A 21059-nucleotide genomic window follows, 5' to 3' on the forward strand; every position below is an offset into this window, starting at 1 on the left:
AAGCTTGCCCCACTAAGGGGCAGGGGCCCCATCAACAGAGCCATGGACACGATGTGTAAAAGTTCGGCCCAATTGGGAGGCGGGCAGAAAAAAGTCTCAACTGGGACTTGTGTACAACGTGTAAATAGTTCCTTATTCAATAAGTTTTATTTAACAAACAGTTTCATTTAGCCTCTCATGTGGACTCCTCTGTTGACACAATACTGGCGAGGAAGATAAAATGGAGCTGCAGACAGCACCACTAATCATTGGAAACCAGGCCATCTCTATTTGTACCACTGGGCAAAGGTTTTCACTACTTTCAAAATGGCGCTCTTTGGGAAATTGGATTGATTTGATGTGAACATAGAAGATTGGACACAATATGCTGAGAGTATGCACTACCTCTTCAGGACTAATGCTGTAATGGGTGGAGAACACGAGACTGTCATACTGTTGACTGCCTGTGGTGGGCCAACCTTTAACATGATCAAAAGTCCAACATATCCCATGTCTCCAGACTCAAAGACATTTGAGAAGTTGGTAACACTAGTGGCAGGCCATTACGACTCCAAGCTGTTAGTTATTATGTAAAGATATGATTTTAACCCAGCTGAAAGTATGACAGGGGATTTGTAACTGAACTTGAATGCACCTAAGGAAACTGGTTGAGATTTGTGAGTATGGCCCTACTCTGTCCGATATGCTATGGGACAGATTAGTCTGTGGGGTGAATAATAGGATAACTCAACGGATGTTGCTTGCCAAGCTACTGCTAGACTTAAAGAAGGCCATGGAAATCTCTCTGTCCAGAGAGCATGCAGAGAAAAGAGTACAAGAGCTACAGGGAACGGAAGTCCATAGTCTGGGATGCATCCCCTCCTGGCTTCCGGTGCTCCTAAAATGGGAACTCCCGGAACCCCACATGGACAGAATGCCACCGAGGTCAGGGCCAATGGTCTAAGAATGAATCAACCAGGCAGGACCCGTCCTCTGAAACCAACTAAGAAGACCCAAGTGATGTGGGGTGTGCGGCTAGAGAAGCTGCAGGGAGAAGAAACTGTAGGGCATGCAATGCCTGCAGCTATGGGATACGGAGACAAGATTGGCCCCATATGCAGGAGTACCACTGGCCATAGCGGAGACTACGATGACCGCAGTGGTCTACGGATAACAGTTCTTAAGGTTACCACTGATTATAGTAAAAGGACAGTTTGGTAGGACTCGATGGGCTACACCATCTCCACCTAGATTGGCAGTGAATTTTCCAGACGGGCTCCGGAGGCCTTTACGAGATACTGGGGAAGAAACCCAAGGTTTTTCAGACTGGCTTGGGGAAAATAAGAGGGGCCATGGTGAATATTAATTTAGACCCTGACGCATAAAATATTTTCAATCTCGCCCGGTTCGTTACGTGCTGCTACCAATGGTCGAGGCAGAACCCGGGTGGCTAGAAGTCCTGCAGATCATCAGGCCGGTTAAATTTACAAACTGGGCAGCATCGGTAGTCCCTGTCCTGAAGCCAGACAAAACTCTTCGCCTTTGTGGTGAATCGGGCCTCCGGATTAGACCGATACTTGATGCCACAGATCAAGGAATTATAAGCAAAACTGGCTGGAGGTCACACATTTACAAATCTCAATATGAGTCATGCATACCTATAATTGGAATTAGTCCCTGAGTCATGGTGGTAAGTGATGATAAATAAACACAGCAGGCTGTATGAGTACACTAGACTGCCTTTCGAGGTATCATCGGCTTGCCCCATTTTACAGAGTTATGGAAAATATTCTGGGGGATTTCCATGCGTCTGGAGGATGTTTTAGTCACAGGCATGACGGAATGAGCTGGATGAGGTACACTGCCACTTTCTGGAGACGGGTGTGTGCCTCAAGACAGAAGCACATTTTTCATGTCAAAGATGTTGTCTACCTTGTGTATCAGGTAGACCAGGAGGATCTACAACTAGTTGAAGAAAAAGTATGTGCTATCAAATAAGCCCCCACACCAGCGATTACTACCCAATTGTGATCGTTTCTGAGACTAGTAAACTATGAAGGCAAATTAATCCCGAGCCTTGCAACCTCTTACATGCCCTGATTAAAAACAAAATCAGGAGTGGACGTGGAGAACACCACAGGAAGAAGTGTTTGCTGACGTGAAACGGCCTGCCAATGAACTACAATCTTGCCATAAGACCATAAGACATAGGAGCAGAATTAGGCCACTTGGCCCATCGAGTCTGCTCCGCCATTCAATCATGGCTGATTTTCTCCTTCCCATTCTCCTGCCTTCTCCCCATAACCCCTGATCCGCTTATTAATCAAGAACCTATCTATCTCTGTCTTAAAGACACTCAGTGAATTGGCCTCCACAGCCTCCTGCGACAAACGGTTCCACAGATTCACCACCCTTTGGCTGAAGAAATCCCTCCTCATCAGCGTTTTAAAGGATCGTCCCTGTAGTCTGAGATGTTGTCCTCTGGTTCTAGTTTTTCCTACAAGTGGAAACATCCTCTCCACGTCCACTCTATCCAGGCTTCACAGTATCTTGTAAGTTTCAATAAGATCCCCTCACATCCTTCTAAACTCCAATGAGTACAGACCCAGAGTCCTCAAACGTTCTTCATACGACAAACTACTCCTAGTCACATGTGATGCCTCGCCATATGGCATTGGCGCCATTCTCTCACATCAGATGGACGATAGTAGGGAACAGCCGATAGTATTCGCCTAGAGCACACTGGCCGCAGCTGAGTACAATTGTGCACCAATCGAGAAAAAAGGTTCAGCCGTGGCCTTTGCTGTAAAGAGGTTCCAACAGTATGTGTATGAGCATCGGTTCATGGTGTTGACAGACTACAAGAAACTGTTGGAACTCTTCAAATAAGATAAGGCCATAGGGCAGCACGTTTACACAGTGGGTTAGCACTGCTGCCTCATGGCGCCGAGGTTCCAGGTTCGATCCCGGCTCTGGGTCACTGTCCGTGTAGAGTTTGCACCTTCCTCCCGTGTTTGCGTGGGTTTCACCCCCATAACCCAAAGATGTGCAGGGGAGGTTGATTAGCCACGCTAAATTGCTCCTTAATTGGAAAAAAGTAATTGGGTACTCTAAATTTTTAAAAAAAGAAAGAGGTGAAGTTTCTGGATGAGGAGACTTACAGCGCTCTGAGAATGGCTCAGAGAAGCCATTACGCCCATAGCTTGGTCCAGAGTACAAACTAATACCCTTACACAACTATACCCTTAACACCGCATACTCTCACCATCTCCTTGGCTCAAAAAGAATCTGTCACTCCAAGAAGCGAGGAAAACATGCAGGCCTGCAGGTGAGAGTGAAACAATGTGGCCCCAAACCCCTCTGCCTAACTTACTCCGAGCTAATGATAAATCTCTAGAAAACAAACGAGACAAACTTAAAGCCGGACTCACTTTTCAAAGAGAACTGAAGGACTGCTGTGTGCTCTGCTTCATGGAGACATGGCTCACTCCTGCTTCACCGGACTGTGCCCTACAACCAGAGGGATTCTTAATCCACTGAATGGACCGTACGGTGGCCTCAGGCAAGGCAAGGAGAGGTGGGGTCTGCCTCCTAATCAACACCTCCTAGTGCCTAGATGTGGCAACACTGGCGAGTTTTTGCTCCCCAGACCTAGAATACCTGACGCGTAAATGCTGCCCCTACAACCTTCCGCAGGAGTTCAGCTCCGTTATCCTGACGGCAGTTTACATCCTACCCCATGCGAACGTGAAAATCACACTGGATGAAATATTTACCACCACAAATAGCCTTGAAACTAAACATCCTGAGGCCTTGTTCATTGTAGCTGGGGCCTTCAATCAGACCAAGCTCAAGAGCGTACTGCTAAATTACCAACACATCACCTGTTCCACCAGAGGCCCAAACATCCTGGACCATTGTTACACAAATATCAAACATGCCTACCGCTCTATCACCCGCCCACACTTTGGCAAATTTGACCACATGGCTGTGCTCCTGCTCCCGGCTTAAACTGAAGCGAGAGAATCTGTCAAAGAAAGTTGTGCATTGTTGGTCTGAGGAATTGGATAATCTCCTATGGGACTGCTTAAAGTCAGTGGACTGGTCAGTATTTAAAAACTCTGCGACCAGCCTGAACGAGTATGCCACTATAGTAACTGACTTCATTAGTAAGTGTGTGCCAAAGAAACAAATCCACCTGTTTCCCAACCGGAAACCCTGGATGAACAGGGATATCCACTGCTTGCTGAAGTCTAGGTCTGAGGCATTCAAGTCAGATACAAGAAAGCCAGATACGATCTAAGGAGATCCATCAAAGGTGTCAAAAGACAGTACCAGAGCAAGCTCAAGTCCCAGGCTAGCCACACGGACCCCCGCCGAGTACGGCAAGGTCTGCAAGACATAACGGGCTACAAGATGAAGGCATGTAAAATCACCGGCTCCAGTGCACTCCTCCCTGATGAGCTCAACACATTCTGTGTCCGCCTTGAGCAAGAGGTCAGCGAGAGCAAGCCCTCCACCCCAGAAGCCATGGATGAACTTGTATCTGAGATCACCATTGCAGACATCAGAGCAGCCTTCTCGAAGGTCAACCCTCGGAAAGCCACTGGCCCAGATTGAGTACCCGGACGGGCACTCAGGGCTTGCGTGGATCAGCTGGCAGGGGTATTCGCAGACATCTTCAACCTCTCTTTACAACAACCTGAGCTCCCTATCTGCTTCAAAAAGACGGCCATCAACTTGTACCAAAAAAATGCCAAGCAGCGTACCTTAATGACTATCGTCCAGTGGCTCTGACATCCATCATCATTTTTTTTTTAGAACAGTACAGCACAGAACAGGCCCTTCGGCCCTCGATGTTGTGCCGAGCAATGATCACCCTACTCAAACCCACGTATCCACCCTATACCCGTAACCCAACAACCCCCCCTTAACCTTACTTTTTAGGACACTACGGGCAATTTAGCATGGCCAATCCACCTAACCCGCACATCTTTGGACTGTGGGAGGAAACCGGAGCACCCGGAGGAAACCCACGCACACACGGGGAGGACGTGCAGACTCCGCACAGACAGTGACCCAGCCGGGAATCGAACCTGGGACCCTGGAGCTGTGAAGCATTTATGCTAACCACCATGCTACCGTGCTCTAACCACCTTGCTACCGTGCTTCATGAAGTGCTTCAAAAGGTTAGTCATGGCACGAATCAACTCCAGCCTCCCGAATTGCCTTGATCCACTCCAGTTCGCCTACCGCTGCAACAGGTCCAGAGCAGACGCCATCTCCATGGCCCTGCACTCTACCCTGGAACACGTAGATAACAAAGACACCTATGTCTGACTCCTATTTATCGACTACAGCTCAGCCTTCAACACCATCATTACTAGGAAACTCATCTCCAAACTCCGTGGCCTTGGCCTCGGCTCCTCCCTCTGCGACTGGATCCTGAACTTTCTAACCCACAGGCCACAATCAGTAAGGATAGGCAACGACACCTCCTCCACGATCATCCTCATGACCGGTGCCCCACAAGGCCGTGTCCTCAGCCCCCTACTATATTCCTTATACACTATGACTGTGGCCAAATTCCCCTCCTACTCGATTTTCAAATTTGCTGATGACACCACAGTAGTGGGTTGGATTTCAAACAATGACGAGATAGAGTATAGGAATGAGATAGAGAATCTGGTGAACTGGTGCAACAACAATAATCTCTCCCTCAATGTCAACAAAACGGAGGAGATTGTCATCGACTTCAGGAAGCGTAGTGGAGAGCATGCCACTGTCTACATCAATGGGAACAAAATAGAAAAGGTCGAGAGCTTCAGGTTTTTTGGTTTTGAGATCACCAACAACCTGCCCTGATACCCCCATGCCGACACTATAGCTAAGAAAGCCCACCAACAACTCTTCTTTCTCAGAAGACTAAGGAAATTTGGCATGTCACCTATGACTCTCACCAGCTTCTACAGATGTACCATAGAAAGCATTCTTTCTGGTTGTATCACAGCTTGGTATGGATCCTGCTCTGCCCAAGACCGCAGGAAATTACAAAAGATTGTGAATGTAGCCCAATCCATCATGCAAACCAGCCTCCCATCCATCGATTCTGTCGACAACTCCCGCTGCCGCGGAAAGGCAGCCAGCATAATTAAGGACCCCACGCACCCCGGACATACTCTCTTCCACCTTCTTCCGTCAGGTAAAACGATACCAAAGTTTGAGGTCAAATACCAACAGACTCAAGAACAGCTTCTTCCCTACTGCCATCAGACTTTTGAATAGACCTACCTCGTATTAAGTAGATCTTTTCTCTACACATTGCTATAACTGTAACATTATATTCTGCAGTCTCTCCTTCCTTCCCTATGTACGATATGCATTGTTTGTACAGCATGCAAGAAACAATACTTTTCATTGTATACTAATACATGTGACAATAATAATCAAAATAAATAAAAAGAATCAAAGGTGAGCCCTCCTATTGGCGGCATATGAGTGCATGTTAGAGCATCGGCCGGGGACACAGATCCAAACACGGATGCATTGAATCAATTTCCGCTGCTGGCGAGATCACCAATGCCACCCAGATCAGATGAAGTCATAGCTGCAGTGCGCTTCATGGACATGTTATTGGTTACAACGGCCCACATATGTAAGTGGACACAAATGAACCCCTTATTGTCCAAAGTTCACCATATAATACTGTATGGGGGCCAGTAAATTACAGAGTGAGTTGAAAGCTTTCACCACCAAAATAGCAGAGTTCAGTATGGAAGACAGCTTCTTCCTCTGGTGGATCTGCATCATGATCCCGTATTAAGGTCAGGACCCCATGCTTCATAACGGACACCCGGGAGTGTCCAAAATGAAAATGCCACTCGCAGCTATGTCTGGTGGCCGGGCTTGGACACAAAGATAGAGCGACTGGCCCAACAATGTAGTGTGCCAGGAACTGCAGAAGCTTCCGTCCGCTAGACTCTTCACCCCTGGAAGTGGCTGGGACAGTCTTGGGCATGGCTTCATGTCAACTTTGCCGGCCCTTTTAAGGCTCCATGTCCCTGATCATAATCGGCGCTCATTCAAAGTGGCTGAAGGTCAACAGGATGTCATCCATGAAGTCAAGGGCCGCTGTAGAGAGCGTGCAACTCTGGTTAGCACACACAGCATCCCAGAGGTGTTCGTCACCGACAATGGCATGTCATTTATGAGTGAGGTGATTGGGAGTTTCATGAAACTAACGGCGTGCGACACATCCGCATGGCCCCGTATCACCCAGCTTCAAATGGGATAGCCAGAAGAGCGGTGCAAATGTTCATGAAAGGATTAAAAAAGCAGACCTCAGGCTCCCTTGACACATGCCTGTCCAGGTTCATATTTTGTTCGTGAACCACCCCACGTGCTTCGATGGGCATAGAACCGACAGAACTTCTGATAGGCCGGAGACTTTGGACCTCCCTCAGCCTTGTTTTTCCAGATATTGGTAGGAAAAAAAAGCTTGGTCAAGAGCAACAAAGGCATTGCCCAGATAAGTGTGAACAGACCAGACAGTTCATCCCAAATGATGCAGATAACGTTAGGAACTTCGGTTACATGCCAAGTGAGTTCCAGGCACGATAGCTCGACAAACAAGACCGTTATCGTACCAGGTTCGGGTACAGGATTGCAAACTATAGAAGCACCTATTAGGACCCGATGCCGAAATGAAGGGCGTCGAAGATTTTGACTCGGACGTGGAGAGCCAGGCATCGGTCGTTTCTGATGGTGAACAGACCAATGAGCGATCAGCGAGGAAGCGGCGTTCGCTGTCTCGATATGCACTGTCTGATCCAGTTTCACGTGCACATGAAACACAGCAGCAGGTGAAGAGAAGCAAGCACCTTCCTACTCTGCCCTCAGAGGAAGAGTCTTTGGACATTGGGGGGGTGAAGGTAAGGATGTTATTGCCCAGGAGTCTCGTTGAGTATGAGCTTCCCCGCTCCTGGGTGGGGGTCCCAGCAACGCATCCACAGACACTGGGCGGAATTCTCCACTCCCCACGTGGCGTGGGAGAATCGTGGGAGGGCCTCCCGACATTTTTTACGCCCCCCATGGCTCCCCCGCGATTCTCCCCCCCCCCCCTCTGAAAAATCGCCGCTCGCCGTTTTTCACGGCGAACGGCGATTCTCCGAGCCCGTTGGGCCGAGCAGCCGGCCCTTCACACCCGTTTCACCACGGCAGCGACCACACCTGGTCGCTGCATTCGTGAAACGGGCGCTGGATGCCCGTTTGGGGCATCCAGGGGCCCAATTGGGACGGGAGGGGACAGGCCCGCGATCGGTGCCCACCGATCATCGGGCCTGCGTCCAAAACAGACACACTCTTTCCCCTCCGCTGCCCGGCAAGATCAAGCCGACATATCTTGCCGGGCGGTGGTGGAGAAAGACGGCACCACGCATGCGCGGGTTCGCCTCGTCAGCGCGCTGATGTCATCTGCGCATGCACGGGTTCCTGCGCATGCGCGGATAACATCCGCGAAGCGCCGTTTGGGCGTCATTTCCGGCGGCCGAGGTCGCGGCCGGGAACGATGGGGGGCGGCTCCTAGCCCCCCCAGGTGGGGGTGAATTAGGTGCGGGGAGTGGGCCCCGAGGCCGTCGTGAACCTCGGCCGAGTTCGTGACGGCCTCCGCAATTTTTGGAGCCGGCGGAGAATACAGCCCACTATGTTTAAAAGTTTGGCCCGAGTGATGACCGAGCAGCGAAGTCCCAACTGGGACCTATTTACAACGTGTAAATAATTTCCTGTTCAATAAAGAAGTAGTTTCATTTCGCCTCTCCTGTGGACTCCTCTGTGGACATAATAGTTCTGTATGTTATGTCATGTGAGAATATCTTTAAGAAATGAGTGTTTATTACTGCAGTGATGGCAGAGAGTGGGTGGAGCTGGGCTGTCTGTCAGATTTTTACTTTCGCCTGAGGCTTTTTGCTGCAGAGTGGGTTTGGTTTCATTTTAGTTTTGGAGAAGCTAAAATCACAGCAGGATGTGTGTGAATCTCTGCAAGCATATGAATGTTCCTTTGCTGATTTCAACATGGTAACTGCTCTCAATAGTGAATTTAAACCTGATCTTTGTTTGAAAAGGGTCTTTTGTCTTCTGGATGTTGTTTGGGAATTTATTAAGGATTACTGAGTGTTGTTTTTGGGGGTTGTATTTGAAATGATGGTTGCTAAGATGTTCACTGTATGTTTTAAAAAGGTTAACTTGAGTTCATAGAATAAACATTGTTTTGATTTAAAAAATGCTTTTCCATTTCTACTGTACCACACCTGTGGGCCGTGTGCTCCCCATACCACAATCTATTAAAAGTTGTGGGTCAGGCGAACTACATGATACACTTTGGGGTTCTTTAAACCCTGGCCCGTAACAGTTAGAAAGCATGCAAAAGGTGTTCTGAGTTCACCACGAGTAGTCTCAGGAATAGTCTAACTTCAGGGGCGGAGGTTCACGGCGGCCTCGGAGGCTGCTCCTCTCACCGTATTAACCCCCACCCGGGGGGCTAGGAGCGGCGCTCCGTTATTCTCGGCCACCCGGCCTTGACGCTTGCGTCAAGGCGGCGCACCGAGAATAACGCGACGGCGGCGCCTATGTGACGTCAGCCACACATGTGCAGGTTGGCCGGCTCCAACCCGCGCATGCGCAGCTGACATCACGACGGCTGACGGCTCAAACCCGTGACTGCGTGGTGGCCATCTTCCCCTCCGCTACCCCGCAAGACGTGGCGGCTTGATCTTGCGGGGCGGCGGAGGGGAAAGAGTGCGTCGCTTTGAGATGCCAGCCCAACGATTGGTGGGCACCGATCACGGGCCAGTCCCCTCCCGAGCACGGCCGTGGTGCTCACTCCCCTCTCCGCCCCCCCACAAGCTTCAAATGGGCCTCTGGTGCCCATGTTCACGACGGCAGCGACCAGGTGTGGTTGCCACCGTCGTGAAACGGTCGCGAATGGCAGGCTGCTCGGCCCATCCGGGTCGGAGAATCAACGGTCGCCGTGAAAAATGGCGAGTGGCGGTTCTTCCGAGCGGGGGGTGGGAGAATCGCGGGGGGCGCCAGGGGGGCGTGAAATTAGTTGCCCAGCCCTCCCGCAATTTTCCCACCCAGCGTGGGGAGCGGAGAATCGCGTCCCAGATTTCCACAGACTGTCACTGTGGAAGCAAACCGCCGTATTACGGAAGATGATTCCACTGGAAAGGCATTTGAGCCAAAATGTACATAATGAATCCTGGAAATGAACTTTCAAATAACAATACTCTCAGTAATATAACAGTTGCCTTAGGATACAGTAAGACTCTTCTCATAAGTTAATATTCATGTAGTAAAAGTATTGCAAGACGAGCCACTGGTTAGATCCTCTCTGCTGTGCAGTTGTTAAAGGGCTTTTTATTGATGAAGACAGAAGTCGGAATTCCATTTGCAACAATGTCCAAGAAATACCTCACTCCCTGTCCCAGTACTGATGGAGAATGGTAATGCAAATAGAGAAAGAGTGAGAGAGAGAGGGAGAGAGAGTGCACTGGTCAATAATGGGACAAGTGCCTGGCTCTGTTACTGTGTTACATATGTTTTCTGTCAAGTTAAATAGGTACATTGCAAATGTATTTTATTCCAATTAGCAATAGTGGAAATTTTCCCTTGCAGTTGTGTCACAGAGTAAGAAAATTGGATCAGGAACTATTCGATTGAATCCCTGCCCATTTGTACATTTGTCACACAGATGTCTTGAAGTTGCCTTGAGTGCCTGGATTAGGAGAGGCATGCTCACTGTCAAGTAGAACTAATCAATTCACCATGCTAATGATGGGGTGATGTCAAACAGTGTACATAATGCACTGTACTATTGGCAATATAGCTGTGTAACTGGGCCATAAAACATAAATGTTTACAATACAGAGGAGGGTATGTTGGAACTCACACAATACATTCATGCAAATCAACTTTCATCTTTATTCAGTTGGGTCCTGTATATTTGAACAGATTGTATTCAAACTGCTGTATAATTCTTTACAGGCATAACATTGAACTTTTAAGATATTCTGTTGTTAATCTTGTCATACCCAAATTAAACTACCTTAAGGAGATTTATTCCAATGTTGCTCTTACAGACATAGACAAAGATCTTTTGGCTGTGCACGCCAGTGGGATCTTCCAGTCCCATCAGCAGTGCAACCCCGCTACGGGCTTCCTGTTTGCATCGGGTGGATTCAATTGGAAAATCCCATTGCCAGCGGCGGGACCGGAAGGTATGGCCCTGGCCAACGGTGTATTACCACCCGCCGCCAGAGAACCTTGACTATAATCTCTTCCCCATATGTCGATGGAATAGAAAATATAATTTCACAAATTGGATCATCAATTCCCTATAGCCTGGGGGAGCACTACATCTGATTCTCCCGAGGCAAAATCCGACATAGTGCACAACACTGTGATGCCATCAGTACGAAAATGCTTTGCCATCAAATTTCTTACTTTCAGAAGATGGCATGTTATAGGAATAAACAAAGATGTTAATAACTCTGACAGTGAAAGGGTATATGAATAGGAATATTCTTTACTATATTAATTCAGACCACAACAATTTGTTTGGACTCTAGCTTTTGTCTCGTTAGGTTTAATCTGTGTTATTTGACCAATTCATGTTATATTTATACACACAGATTGGTGCAGTTTCGAGTATTTTATGAGCGGCACCAATAGAAAATCGGTATTAATCACGTGAGTCTGAATAAGTGCAAGTATTTACAGGCGAGGTCTGGGTGCCATTGTTTTTGAGGGGGAGCGAGAGGGTAAAAAAGCTCACGAAAACACTCAAGAATTGTCAGGTTTTCTGGAGGGTGGTTGTCTGAACCTCAGGGAGTAACAGGGAATGATTTGGTGCCAAGCCCGTGGACTCGGGTGTCATAGGAATATAGGAAAGGATGAACAGGAATGAGCATTCAGCCCCTCAAGTCTGTCCCGCCATTCAATGAGATCACGGCTGATCTGTGAATTAACTCCATTCAGCTGCCTTTGGCCCATATCAAAGAATCACGGAATTTACAGTGCAGAAGGAGGTCATTCGGCCCATCAAGTCAGCACCAGCCCTTAAAAAGAGCACCCCACTTAAACCCATGCCTCCACCCTATCCCCGTAAGCCCAGCAGCCTGACCTAAACATTTGGACACTAAGGAGCAATTTCTATGGCCAATCCACCTAACCTGCACATTTTTAGACTGTGGGAGGAAACTGGAGCACTCGTAGGAAACCCACGCAGACACGGGGAGAAAGTGCAAACTCACCTGATGAAGGAGCTGCACTCCAAAAGCTAGTGATTCCAAATAAACCTGTTAGACTTTAACCTGGTGTTGAAAGACTTCTTACTGCGCAGACTCCATGTAGACAGTCATCTGAGGATGGAACTGAACCCGGGACCCTGTAGCTGTGAGGCATCAATGCTAACCACTGTGCTGCCCCCATTAATATCTTTGCTTTACCAAAGTCTATCTATTTCGGAATTAAAATTAACATCCCCTCGGAATCGAGGTGGCCTGACCCTGACATGCACCCTGAGAGGCGCATTTAAATCTGTATGTGATTTAAATGCACCTCTCTGGTGATACTTACAGGCTCCTGGCTGTTCACACTGTTGACTGCTCAATGTAAATGCTCAGAGACCCTCTGGTGATGAGAGCCCAGCAAGGTCTCATCAGTGACCTCCATCCCTCAGGACCACGAGCTGTCACCTTCTGGTGAAGCTAGCAGCACTGACTGCCTCTTGCACTTCCTCCCAGGCGTTCAGGAGGGCGGGCTTGGGTTTGCGGTCCACCCTGGGTAAGAGGGTATCCCTCCTCTCTTCTATCGAGCAGTGGGTCCCCTCAGACTCCTAAATTGGGGGCAGGTCTTCTCTGAGTCATTGATGTGACTGCAATGAATGTGTGTTGAGTGGAGCACTTATAAGTAGCACCAGCCTATCAGGCTCTATTGCGCCAATTCCAACTCCAGCGGTTATACCTCCCACTGGGCTGTGAACAGCAGAGTGCTGGCCCATTTACATGCCCTGAAACCTGGTTTGAATAGCGCCCCCAATGAGACTGCAAATCGCAGAATGCTCAGTTCCAGCGGGAGCACTTAGGATGTGATTTACCGGCCTCGCTGCGCCCGACTTGGTGTTGTGATGAGACCGTTGAATCTCACGAACGACCTATTGCGAGATTCACGATGCTCGAGGCGTCTTGTGATATTCAACTGAATCTCGCGAGATGTCGTGACCTGGATATTGCCCATGCTTGGGCAAGATCCAGATCAGCATATTTAAATGAGTAATTCGGTCATTTAAATATGCATGAGCCAGATTTTCCCCGTGCCTGAGAACTACCAGCCTTCTCAGCGAGACTTTGACCAGGTGCCCATTAGTACTGGGCCACACAAACATAGACTTGCCAGCAGCTGGGGCATTTTCCAGGCCACTGGAGTCCCCTGGCTGGACTATGACAGGGCAGGGTGCCCTTGGCTCTCACTCCGGCACTTGTGCCCTTTGGCACTGCCAGGCTGGCACATTGGAACAGCCACCCTGGCATTGCCAAGGTGCCTGGATGGCACTGCCAGGCTGGCACGGGTACTGCCAGGGTGCCTGGGTGTAGTGTCAGGTTGCCTGGGTACCAGGACGGCACTGTCAAGGATCAGGGCCTGAGGGGGCCATGCCCATGAAAGGGGGATGTGGGGGGTGAAGAGCAGGTAAAGAGGGGGTCCTGAAAGGGGGGCTCCCAAAAGTGGGGGGGTCGGGAGGCTCTCAGTGATCCCATAGCAGAGTGTGCTTCCTTGGGAGGAGGAGGGGGAGGAGGGGGGGTAATGCCCGGTGATGTGGGGTAGTGAGGCGGGTGATATTGCTCATGTTTTGGGGGGTGGGGGAACCTCACATTCAGTTAGAATTCGGGGCACCCTTTCAAAATGGGGAGTTCAGCTCCCCATTGCTGAAAAGAATTCTAAATGTGGGCTCGACCGGGGAGAAACTCCCTACGGTCCAAAATTTCCCCTTGAGAGAAACTATCATCTCAATATTTAACCTGTCAAGTCCTCTAAAAAATAATATATGTTTCAATAAGATGACCTCTCATTCTTCTAAACTCAAATGAATATAGGGGTAACTTGCTCAATCTTTCCTCATGAGGCATCCCAGAAATCAGCCGAGTAAACATTCTCTGAACTGTTTCTAATCAAAGCATGTCTCTACTTAATTAAGGAGACCAGTAAGGTGAAATGAAAGGGGCAGCACGGTAGCATAGTGGTTAGCACAATTGCTTCATTGCTCCAGGGTCCCAGGTTCGATTCCCAGCTTGGTCACTTCTGTGTGGAGTCTGCACGTTCTCCTCGTGTCTGCCTGGGTTTCCTCCGGGTGCTCCGGTTTCCTCCCATAGTCCAAAGATGTGCTGGTTAGGTGGATTGGCCATGCTAAATTGTCCTTAGTGTCCAAAAAGGTTACATGGGGTTACTGGGCTATGGGGATAGGGTGGAGGAGTGGGCTTAGGTAGGTGCCCTTTCCAAGGGCCTCCTTCTGTGTAAATTCTATGATCCTGTGTACATTACTGTATATGTGGTCTCATCTGTGACCTGTACAATTTTAGCATTTTTTCCCTACTTTTATACTTCATCCCCTTTGCAATAAAGACCAATTTTCCATTTGCCTTCCAAATTAACTTATGTACCTGCATGTTGACCTTTTGTGATCCATGTACAAGGACATCCAGATTCCCTCTGCACTACAGCATTACAGAGTACTGCAAACTCTCTCTCCTTGCAAATTAGATTCAGCTCTTCTACTCCTTTTGCCAAAGCAAAAAATCTCATAATTTTCCACATTATATTCTATCTGTCAATTTTTCCTCACTCACTTAAAGTTTTTCTACACTCTGAAGGCTTCTGGTATCCTACCCACAACTTGTTTTTCTTACCTATCTTTGTATTGTCAGCAAATTTAGCTGCAATACATTTGGTCGCTTTATGAAAGTCATTAATACAGATCGCAAATTGTTTAGGCTTCAGTAAGATCCCTGCGCCACTCCACAAGTTACAATTTGCCATCTTGAAAATGACCCGTTTATCCTTCCTCTCTGGCCTGAATTTTTGTGCAGATCGAAAGACTCTCCATCTTCACAAAAATTCCAGCAGAATCCAAATTCCAAAGTCTTATCCCCAAACTCTTCGCAATTTTTTCAGGGGTAGAGGGGAGAGAAATGTGGTCAGGTGTCCATTGTGATTGTTAAAGGTGGACATGACTGTGCATAAAAACTGCATAAACCTAATAAAATGGTCAAAGCTGTCAAAGAACTGTCAAGCTGCCAGTAAAATGTCAGACCTCACTGGACCTATTGAAGTTCATTGGAATTGTCAGAGTTGTCAATTTAAATGCAAAAACAAAGTGTGGAGTTTAAATTTAAAAAATCAATGCTTGCTATTTTGCCCTATCTAATGACATACCCTGAGGGTTATCATGATTGGATTTGTGTTGCAAGTCTGGTTTTAGCATCATCATAGTGGGGTGCCTGGTAAGTGAGAAATTTGATTGACAGCTCCAAGTAGAATATAAATGTATGTTTCATAAAAATTAGTTGAAGAAATTTCAGTGTATTGATTTTTAAAAATCGAATGCAGTTCTCTTTTTAAATTATATCATTAATGGACATGTAGCTTTATTTTGTGTCAGCAGTGATCTTCAGGTTTGCCCATGCTGAATATGAGGTGAAATGCTATGTCATCGGGAAGGGCAAAGTGTGGTGGGTTAGGGACATGAGTTGGCATATAGATTTACACACATACAAACATATAAATTAGGAGCAGAAGTAGGCCATTTGTCCCCTCGAGCATGCGCCGCCATTCAATAAGGTCATGGCTGATCTGATTGTCACCTCAACTTCACATTCCTGCCGAGGCCGATAGCCTATCAGTTCCTTATTTATCAAGAATCTATCTACTTCTACCTTAAAAATATTCAAAGGCTCTATTTATGTTGATTTTCACAAAGACTCAATCCATAGAGAGAAATAAATTCTCACCTCTGTATTAAATGAGCTACCCTTTATTCATTAATTGTGACCCCTAGTTCTAGAGTCTCCCACAAGAAGAAAAATCCTTTCCACACCCATGATATCAAGAACTTTTAGAATCTTATATGTTTCAATCAAGTCACCTCTTGCTCTTCTAAACTCCAATGGATATAAGCACAGCCTGTCCAACCAACCCATTCCTGATGTTAAGGTTTGTAAACCTTCTATGAACTGCTTCCAAAGCATTTGGACGACAGGACATTCTGGAGGGGGAGGGTGTACAGTCAGTGGTTGGGGTACACATTGGTACAAACATCATAGATAAAAAGGAATGAGGTCCTAAAAGCAGAATATGGGGAGTTAGGAAGTAAGTGATGTTCCGGTTTCCTCCCACTGTCCATGTACATGTTAGATGGATTACCATGATCTATGTGCAGGGTTACCGGACTAGGGCAGGGAAGTGGGCCTAGGAAGGGTGCTCTTTCGGAGGGCTGATGCCGACTCGATAAGCCGGATGGATCCTTCTGCACTATGGATTCTATAGCACCTCATAGGCAGTGATCTCAGGATCACTACCCGTGCCATGTGTAAATCAGGGCAGAAATAGCAGGATATATCAGATGAATACATGGTTGAAAAGATGGTGCAAGGGGGAGATTCCTGAGACACTGGGACTAGTTCAGGTTGAGGTGGGACTAGTACAAACTGGACAGGTTGCACTTGGGCAAGACTGGGACTCCTAGGGGGAGTATTTGCTCGAGTGGTTGGGAAAGGTTTAATCTAAAATGACAGGGGGATGGAAACCATGCAAGGAGTCAGAGGAGGGGGAGACAGAAACCAGAATAAGAAAAGTAATAGGCAGACAATCCCCAGGGCCTGATAAATACCCAGGGCCTGATAATCTACATCCCAGTGTACTTAAGGAAGTGGCTCCAGAAATACTGAATGCATTGGTGGTCATCTTCCGAGATTCTATAGACTCTGGAACCATTCCTATGGACTGTAGGGAAGCTAATGTAATCCTATAATTTAGAAAGGAAGATAAAGAGAAAACAAAGAATTCTGGACCAGTCAGTCTGACGCTGGTAGTGGGGAAAATGCTGGAGCAAATTACAGAAGATTTAATATCTGAGCACTTGGAAAAAAAAGGCAGGATTAGACAGAGTCAGCATGGATTTATGAAAGGGAAATCATACTTGACAAATCTATTGGAATTCTTCGAGGATATAACCACTCGAGCTGATGAGGGGTAGCCCCTGGATGTAATATATTTGGAAGTTCAGAAGGCTTTGATAAAGTCTCGCATAAGAAATTAGCATGTAAAAATGAAAGCACATGGTATTGGGGGTAATGTATTCAGATGGATAGAAATCTGGTTGGGAGACAGGAAACTAAGAGTAGGAATTAATGGGCCTTTTTCAAGTGACAGGTAGTGACTCACAGGGTATGCTTGGATCCCAGCTATTCATGACCTATATTAATGATTTAGATGAGGGAACTAAATGTAGTATCTCAAAATTTGCTGATGACACAAAGCTGGGTGGGAGGGTGAGCTGTGAGGAGGATGCAGAGATGCTTCAATGTTATTTGGAGTGACTGGGCAAAGGAATGGCAGATGCTATATAATGTGGATAAACGTGAAGTTATCCACTTTGGTAGTGAAAACAGGAACTCAGATTATTATCTGAATGGCTGTAGATTGAGAGAGGGGAAAGTGCAACTGGGTATCATTGTACACCGGTTTCTGAAAGTAAGCATGCACATGCAGCAGGTGATGATGAAGGCCAATGGTATGTTGGCCTTCATAGTGAGAAGATTCAGGTGCAGGATCAGTGATATTTTGCTGTAATTATACAGGGCCATACCTAGAATATTGGGCTTGTGTTTCCATCGGCGGGGTCCTCCATTTTGCCAGCAGTGCACTCACGCCCGGGGATTTCCCGAAGGCATGAGAAACCTCATTGGCTGGCTGCTGGGACAGAGAATCCCACCTATTGTGTGTATTTCTGTCTCCTTATCTGAGGAAGGATGTTCTTGCTACTGCAGACTGATTCCTGGGATGGCATCATGGACATATAAGAAGCGACTGAGTCGGATAGGATTATGTTAGAAGATTGTTGGGGTCTCACAGAAAACTATAAAATTCAAACAGAACTCGGCAGGGTAGATGCTCCACATGTGGGGAAGTCCTAAACCAGGAGTCATTGTCTGAGGTTACGGGTTAAACCTTTTAGGACTGAGATGAGGAGACATTTCTTCCCGTAGAGAGTGGTGAGTGAGCCAGTGCGATTCACTATTACAGGAAGCAGTTGAGGTCAAAATAATGCATGTTTTGAAGAAGGAGGTAGATGTAGCTCTTGGGGAGAAAGGCCTCAAAAGATATGGGGTGGGGAAAGACGGAAACAGGTTACTGAGTTTGATCATCATTCATTATCATCATGAATGGCGGAGCAGGCCTGAAGGGCAGTATGGTCTACTCCTTCTCATATGTTCTATGTTTCTACTTAACTTTTTCCTTAAATATGGAGACCAATACTGTACACAGAACCAGATGTGCTTTCACAATTGCACTGTATAACTGAAGCGTAGCCTCTCTACTTTTGTATTCAAATAATACAAAATTTTCTATTCGCTTTCCTAATTACTTTCTGAACCTACATACTAACATTTTCCAATTTCTACACAAGGGCATCCAGATCCCTCTGCATCTCAGAGCTCTTCAGTCTCTCATTAATTTAGTAGCAATGGAAGGGTGCTTTTCTGATTCGAGGGCTGCGACTAGTGGTATTCTGCAGGGATCAGTGCTTGGACCTTTGCTGTTCGTAGTATATATAAATGATTTGGAGGAAAATGTAACTAGTCTGAATAGTAAGTTTGCAGACGGCACAAAGGTTGGTGGAATTGCGGATAGCGATGAGGACTGTCAGAGGATACAGCAGGATTTAGATCGTTCATTTGGAGACTTGGGCGGAGAGATGGCAGATGGAGTTTAATCCGGACAAATGTGAGGTAATGCATTTTGGAAGGTCTAATACAGGTCGGGAATATACAGTGAACGGTAGAACCCTCAAGAGTATTGACAGTCAGAGAGATCTAGGTGTACAGGTCCACAGGTCACTGAAAGGGGCAACACAGATGGAGAAGGTAGTCAAGAAGGCATACGGCATGCTTGCCTTCATTAGCCGGGGCATTGAGTATAAGAATTGGCAAGTCATGTTGCAGCTGTATAGAACCTTAGTTAGGCCACACTTGGAGTATCGTGTTCAATTCTGGTCGCCACACTACCAGAAGGATGTGGAGGCTTTAGAGAGGGTGCAGAAGAGATCTACCAGGATGTTGCCTGGTATGGAGGGCATTAGCTCGGAGGAGCGGTTGAATAAACTCGGTTTGTTCTCACTGGTTGAGGTTGAGCGGCGACCTGATAGAGGTCTACAAAATTATGAGGGGCATAGACAGAGTGGATAGTCAGAGGCTTTTTCCCAGGGTAGAGGGGTCAATTACTAGGGGACATAGGTTTAAGGTACGAGGGGCAAGGTTTAGAGGAAGTGTACGAGGCATGTTTTTTTACACAGAGGGTAGTGGAAACCTGGAACTCGCTGCCGGAGGAGGTAGTGAAAGCAGGGAAGATAGTGACATTTAAGGGGCATCTTGACAAATACATGAATAGGATAAGAATAGAGGGATACGGACCCAGGAAGTGTAGAAGATTTTAGTTTAGACGGGCAGCATGGTCGGCACAGGCTTGGAGTCCGAAGGGCCTGTTCCTGTGCTGTACTTTTCTTTGTTCTTTGTTCACATGCCGGTTTTTATTCTTCCTGCCAAAATGGACAAATACACATTTTCCCGAATGATGGTCCATTTGCCAGCTCTTTGCTCACACAGGGTACGATTCTCCGGAAACATTTCTAAGTGTGGTATCGACCCGGAATTGCCATGGGTTTCCGGTATTTGGCCCAGCAAGGTTGGCAACACAATTCAATGTTAATTGGTCCACTTAACAAGGCTTCACGGGCTTCTCACTGCAAATGAAGGCTAGCCAGCTGATTGGCCGGGACCGGGCTAACCAGCCCCCTGACAACAAGGTTGAGCAGCACTTACGCTGCACTTGCTCAGCCAACCTCAGCTAGCTCGCAAAAATGGCGCCCAGGAGATAGGCCCCAAATTTTGGCGATGTGCACATGGGCAGGATCCTACTTGCAGAGGATGTCCGGTTCTGCCAAGGGTCCATGAGGGTGAGCCACAAGGCAGCCAGTGCTGCCTGGGATGAGGTGGTGGGGGGGGGGGGGGGGGGGGGGGGGTGAGATTGGGGGTGTGACCAGGTGGACTGATGTTGAGTGCAGGAAGAAGGTCAATGACCTGCACCGAGGAACATGTGTGAGTATACACCAACATCCCCCCACCACCCCCAAGGGAACATCCACCTCAACTCCCCATGCGACCACCCAGCCCTACCTCCACCCCCTCTCCCTTCAACTCCCACCTCAACCCCTCCTTCACATCTTCCATTCCTACCACTGTGAACCACACATGTGGCTAACAATGCCCTCTCTGTGTCTCCTCAGGAAAAGCTTTTTCACAACCATTGGGAGAGGGCCCAGACTGGTAGAGGGATGCCAGACATAAGAATCCTGAATTCCTCAACTCCTCAACTCCTTCGAGGACCAGGCCCTGGAGGTGACCGGTGTGGCCGAAGGTAGATTAGTCAGCCACATGGAGGCTGGCAGACACTGCAGACGTGAGGAACCGCCGGGCTCCACCCGGAGGACCTGTCAAATGTGAGTTGTTATCGGTCTTACTGACTGACCCATCCCTCCCACTGACCACATGTCTATTCTCCTGCAGGTTCTCCAGCCGATGGTGCCAGCCCATCCTGGGCGGCCCCCTCACCTGACTCCAAGGAGAACACCTCAGAGTAGAGCTACGAGGATGCAACTGTTACAGTCGCGGCACAGCTGTCATCCTCACCCTCCACCAGCCTAGATACACACAGCTCGGTGGGACATGTAAATGCACAGGCTTTGGGGGCACAAT

At 47.7% G+C, this 21059-nt stretch overlaps 1 protein-coding gene across 1 annotated transcript in view; it reads right to left on the minus strand.

Annotated features, from left to right (window-relative positions):
• Nucleotides 1-21059, minus strand: part of LOC119969457 (docking protein 5-like) — a 626361-nt gene that overhangs the window by 135591 nt on the left and 469711 nt on the right. The window lies entirely within an intron of this gene.

This window comes from Scyliorhinus canicula, chromosome 7 (assembly GCF_902713615.1).
Source record: "Scyliorhinus canicula chromosome 7, sScyCan1.1, whole genome shotgun sequence".
Taxonomy (NCBI): Eukaryota; Metazoa; Chordata; class Chondrichthyes; order Carcharhiniformes; family Scyliorhinidae; genus Scyliorhinus; species Scyliorhinus canicula.